This window comes from Amia ocellicauda, chromosome 5, assembly GCF_036373705.1.
Source record: "Amia ocellicauda isolate fAmiCal2 chromosome 5, fAmiCal2.hap1, whole genome shotgun sequence".
Lineage (NCBI taxonomy): Eukaryota > Metazoa > Chordata > Actinopteri > Amiiformes > Amiidae > Amia > Amia ocellicauda.
Window position 1 is genome coordinate 36,872,600 of NC_089854.1, and position 6,000 is coordinate 36,878,599.

General features: G+C 38.5%; 1 protein-coding gene across 1 annotated transcript in view; it reads right to left on the bottom strand.

Moving 5' to 3' along the window:
* usp6nl (USP6 N-terminal like) overlaps positions 1-914 on the bottom strand; it is an 81,928-nt gene extending 81,014 nt beyond the window's left edge. Inside the window, exon 1 of the mRNA XM_066705052.1 lies at positions 785-914. The gene's annotated coding sequence lies outside the window, so the exon portion shown is untranslated. The remainder of the gene's footprint in view (positions 1-784) is intronic.
* Between the last annotated feature and the right edge of the window lie 5,086 nt (positions 915-6,000).

Here is a 6,000-nt window from a genome sequence, read left to right on the forward strand (position 1 = left end):
GCATACATCTACAGTACATACGTTATGTGTATGTTTCCATCCGTTCAAATCACATTAAAGTGTTAAGCCGCATTATTCACAGGCTACATTGGATTGGGATGTACAAAGGTAACGCTTTCCGCAGTACCATGCTGGAAATAGGAGAGAACTAAAGTTACAGTGATTAAAAATCAGAACAAACCCGTACCCTCATTTAAGTGAAATCACTTTGTAAATCACTTCGATCTAGTACGTATCTAGTACCAAAATATAAACCACAACATTGTAAAAAGTGAATTAAACAACTACAAACGTGTTCTAGATAAATCAATTACAACACTGGAAGCCTGAAACCCCAGCGGACGTCAAATGAATGAAAGGACGGCGCAGCCAATGAAATCCGCGCAACAGCCACCGAGAGCCAATAAGAACCCCTCAACAGCCGCCGACAGCCAATCAGCGGCCTCGGTGCGACTTCGGCACAGTCTGTCAACAACAAGGCTACTGCGGGAGGTTGGCCGTGGGTTTGACTTGGTAGGCCTCAATGAATAGGAATGATAAAGTTTGGAACAAATTAAAAATATAACCCGGCTCCGGCAAAGTTGGCGGAACCGCACTTACAGATCGGCCACTCGTTCACAGACCAATTCAATAACACACCCCGACAGCAGAAAATGTGTTCACGGGTCTAGCACTTTTAAAACTCCGCCGTAGTTCCACATTAGGCTTTTAATATACTGCCGCATATCGCAAAGTTGATAGTTTCGCCGTTTAAAATGGACAGGGACGGGAATGGCCGGCTTACCTTGTTCTAACCGCCCGATTCGTGTCTTGTTTACATGGCAAGACCCTGTTTTCTCGGTGTGATATCCCACGAAAATGAGCATGATCCTCGACCAGGAAGTCGCAGGCTTCCCGTCCCGGACTGTGCACTTCTGAAACTCCTCGCTATGGAAACCCCCGCAGGGCTGCCGATCGATCCAGCTGCAGGTACGCGCCGCCAGCCGGCCTTATCGCACCAGCCATGTTGGATCTAAAACGAGGTTGCGGCAGTGGTTTACGGTATATTAATTCAAATAATAGGACTCTACCTCAGTGCTGTAATAAAGTCATAAGTACTAAAAATCAGGCACTCATAATACCGCATATTGCGCACGGTTGAAATAAGGTTGCGACTTGGAATAATTTAGGTAAATTCGATTAGATAAAATAATTTTTGATATAGTCCTAAAATATGTTACAGAACTAATGTTTCCATTTTACTAATAGTTCTTTTTTTATGTTTGCAAAATGCACATTTAGTTAGATAATGTGCTATACTTTACTATCCCAGCATAACTGAAATTAGGTGTGCTATTCAAATAAAAGGTGCAATGTTGATAAGATGGAGTAGAAAAACAAGGAGAGTATTTCCCTTGAAAAATAATTACATTTTGGTGATAAGAGGTTCAATGTTGGTTATTCATGCCAGTAGAGATCACAATGGTGGGTGGCAAGTTTAGGAAAGGAAGAGCACCACCACGCCCCCAAATAAATAATGAAAATTGTCAGTTGAAGAAGTCAACTTGAGTCTGGTTTTATTTCTTGTCCTGCCCGACTCTTAGAAATATTATATACATATATAGTGTGTGCATGGGGAATGGGTGAACAATTACAGTTTAAGCTTTAGTGCATGTGTTGGTTTATAAAATATATACTAAATAAACAATGTTAAATCTTAACTAGGTATTCTGCATTAGGTACATTTAATTAGCATGTAGCTTACATTTGTTACATTAATAATTTCACAGGAGTTACATTTTCAGAATGACTGTGGATATAGTCTGCTGATCAATGTGATGTAAGAAATACATAAATAAATAATCTGGGTAATTTTCCTCATCAGATCCATAATTACTTTGGGAAACAGACTAAATTCACCTGGATGAAAGCACTACACAACAGCCAACGAGGTGACGTCCCAGTGCTGACTAGCAAAGCCTTTTGCAAGAACTTTAGAGAGACTTAACAGCGTACAGTGAGTAAAAAAATACCAATTGCCACTGGCATGGTATATATTACAAGTTTAGCCTTTTGTCCATTTTGACTACAGGTGCCCTTTAAGAGTACAATAGTGGTGTCTCACCTGATATTGGTACCCATATTCCTCCAGTCACAACTCCAGAGCCCTTACCAGTACTCCACACTGCTGCCCATAAACACAGTCCTACAATCAGCTCATTTTTTAGAGGCATTTGTGCTGGAAGATTGAGTTAACAAGAAACATAATCCTCAGCAGCAACACCAGGAGAGAATCATGTCGAACACAAACAGTACAACATGTAATGCGTTTGAAATCAAATCAGTACAGAATGTATTGAAATCCTGAAAATTGAATTAAGATGGATAAATATTTAAACAAAAACATTTTGCAATGAGCTGAGAAATAAAGACATCTAGCTATATAAAACTGCATCTTTTTTTTTCTTACATTGGTCTAACTACAAAGATGTTTAAAGGGTAGTATGAAAAAAAAAAAAGCTCAATTTTCTAGGGCCTTGCTATGTGGAGGACTCAAAGCATTCACTTGGAATTCAATAATAAAAGAGTCTTAATGATGGATGTTACTGTATTGTACACGCTTAGCTCATCTTCCACGGTCATTTCCAAGCAAGGCCTGTTGAGTTTTCTGTATACAAAGGGCCTTGAGAATGTTCTGGAGACATATAGTCTGAGCGTGTTATTGATTCTGAGTTTTAAATCATCAAATAACAGAAATCCTAGCATTGATGTTGTAAGTAAAACAGAATATGCGTCCCCCCACCCCCCGCCTCACCTCTTATTTATTGTAAGCTAACATATTTAAAAATACATATAAAATCTCTCCCTTACATCTCCTGCCTTCTTTTTCACTTCAGGATCTGGCAAGGGTCGTTATAGTTTGAAGCGCCTGTGTGTGTTTCAGTTCAGTGCTCTGATAGCAATTTCAGATGGAGACTACAGATACATCACCTGTTGTGTAACAAGAGCAAATGCAAATTTTTGGAGAGGGAAAGAACATGTTTAACAGCTTTAAACATTCAAGAGCTGACAGATCCCTCTTAGGTATTCCACCACCTCTGGCTAGGTTTAATACTACTAGAATTTTTGAAAACAAAAGAACTGATCTTTGGCTTTGATTTACATTAACATCATAGTGCTTTTTAGAGTATATATACAGTATATATATATATATATATATATATATATATATATATATATATATATACTTTATTTTAAGGTTGCTTCCAAATGGCTACCCTTTATAGTTGAAAGAGTGATGTTCTGTGTTATATATCTCAAGGAAATGTGTGAAATATTTAAACATGTTAAAACTGCATTGTTGGTGAGTACTAGGTGCATCTACACAATTAAAGGTTAAATAGCAAAGACAAAACAAGTGACACATATTGATCATTTCATTCAGGCTACCACTACTGGAAATAGTTTGCTGATCCATGTGATTACAAATATGAAACACTGGTCTTCTTTTTAAGGAAAGGTTGCTAAGCAAAACATTTTGCTCAGTATCCACTTGGTTCTTTTGTGAATTTCTTGCAGCAGTAACATGCAAGATTGTCTGTATATCCCTAGCTTTGATTCACATCACTTTGTAAACCAGAGGTTGACTGTGCAGGGACATTTACCTTCACGAGCAGGAAGCTTTTGTGTGATTTGTTAACTCATGGGAAAAGCCCCAGTGGTGTTCGTATTTATGTCTTGTGGCAATAAATCCAGGTATTTCCTCAGTAGCAGAGATGTTACTACTGTAAATGTTTCCTCTAAGGTGTTTACCTGTTAACTTTTGAGAGTGTGTACACCTTGATTTCTGTTTCATCCCTTTGTGTTTCCTTCAACAAAAACAGAGGACCAAGTTTGTCCTACAAACCCTGTAGATTTGCATCATGCCAAGAGAGTGACACTCTTGGCATTACTTCTAAAATCATATTGTTTATGACAATGTTTCCCACGCTGATTGGCTTGGGGACACACAGATATGTTGCCTGATGTCTAAACTTTGAGCTGTATGTAGTTACAGTATGCTTCAGCTACATCATCTACTTTAAACACATCCATCGATTCCCCACACAAACACAGGTACAGACAGCTCGATTTGGCTCCAACAGTAGCGATGGAAAATGCCACTCGAAGGCAGAAGCAATACGGGAGCCATGAGTCTCCCTGCGGTTGGCATACTTTTGATCCATCTCTTTGTTTGCCGAGTCTTATTTTCCATACAATGTGAGATAGGGCTCCAGGCGCAGAAGCAGTGGTTAATAACTGTGGACTGGGTAGCAATTTAGTTGGCCTACATGTTTAATGTGAAAACGGGGCGAATGAGACCAGGGGGGAACACTCTCATACTGTCTGGCTTCATATTTCCTTCTTGGATGTAGAACAGTTTGGCGCAGTTGTGCACCAAGACCTTCATGCAAGCAAGCCATCACAGACTTGAATGGCAGTCACACTGAGCTCCCCTCAAGTGTCCACAAGACCCTGTTCCCAGCGGCACTGTTTGATTGCGTATCAGGTTTTGTTGCTTTGCATGATATTTTTTAATTTGCAGGCTTCAGAATTTATACCTGCTGTGTCAAAACACGCGCTGTCAAAGGATGTATCACAGAGAAAAGCCAACTTAATGTCTGATGTCACCCTGAATAAAAAGCAGAAGACTGTGGCTCTCAAACAAGAAGAAAATGTGCTGTCAGGTCTTTGATATTGAAAACTACAGCTTCAAATGCCAAGATCCAGCATATATGAAATGTGAATACTGTGTTTGTCCCTTCAGTTTCTTGAAATTCACAGGAACACACCAAATAAGCACAGGATTGATGATGAGGGCTAGGTGTAACGGCTTACTAATGAAAATGCAATAACACTGACAAAGGTAGTATTGCATGATTAACCAATATCTTGATTCGTTTTTTAAATATTCCCTTTCAAAGTGTTTTTGTATTTAATCAAATGTATCGCTATGGTTCCTAATGTTTTTGGCCATTTTAGTGCCCCAGGAAGCACCATGTGTATTCAGCTTCTGCTCACTAGATGGCAGCAGAGTGTTGTATTTCAACTGCACTGACTGACTAAAGCCTACTGTGTGTAAATCATGTTTTATGGTTTTCCTAATTAACCAGATGATAGGAAGGTCATATGAGAAGTGTGGTAATAAGGATTAAGCTTGTATCAACATTATTAGCTTTCTGAGAATTTCTATGAAGAAGAGTGATAATAATGTGGTTTTGATCTTGTCTCTTTGTCATTGCAGTTTATAAGTAAGACATTGCAGCTGAAGGTTATTCACAATCTGCTCTATTTGAAATCATAGCAGTATGGTATGTGAAGGTCATTTTTAAGCATTTAAAATGTATTGAGTAGAATGAAGAACAGTATATTATTGTAGTCTGTTCAATCTGTGGCATGGCTGTGCGAGGACTTGCAGAGGTATGGCATACAACATGCACAGCAGGGTAATTTCAGCTATTTATTCCACATTTATTTGTAGGAATGTGTTTTTCTCAAAATGTGTTGGAAGAGTTGGTGTACGTCTTAGTTCCTCAATTGTGTTAATGAAGGTTTTGACAGATAATGCTTTTCATTCAGATTTCCAAATATGTTCAAAACAAGGTATACATATATTATGACACAGATGGGAATTTAGTTTAATGTGAGTTTGTTGTACAATGATTTGATTTGAACATTTGTTTGTTTGTTTTTAACAGGGCAAACACAGAATACAGATACTTTCATACTAACATAGTAGAAAGTAGTCATGTTACACCTTACTGCATATTTGGGAATATTTGGAAATATCACAACTTGAGAAATTCTACTCCTCAGCTTGTCCTCCTCCCTCCTCTGGGTCTTTCCCTCAACAATCCTCTTCAACGTACCGATTAATTGGTAGTGAAGGTTCTTTGTTTACTGTATTGAACCCTAGTTAGCTGTCCTTTGTTGTTATACTCTGAGCGTATGACGTGCTTGTGGCATAAATTCATGATATTC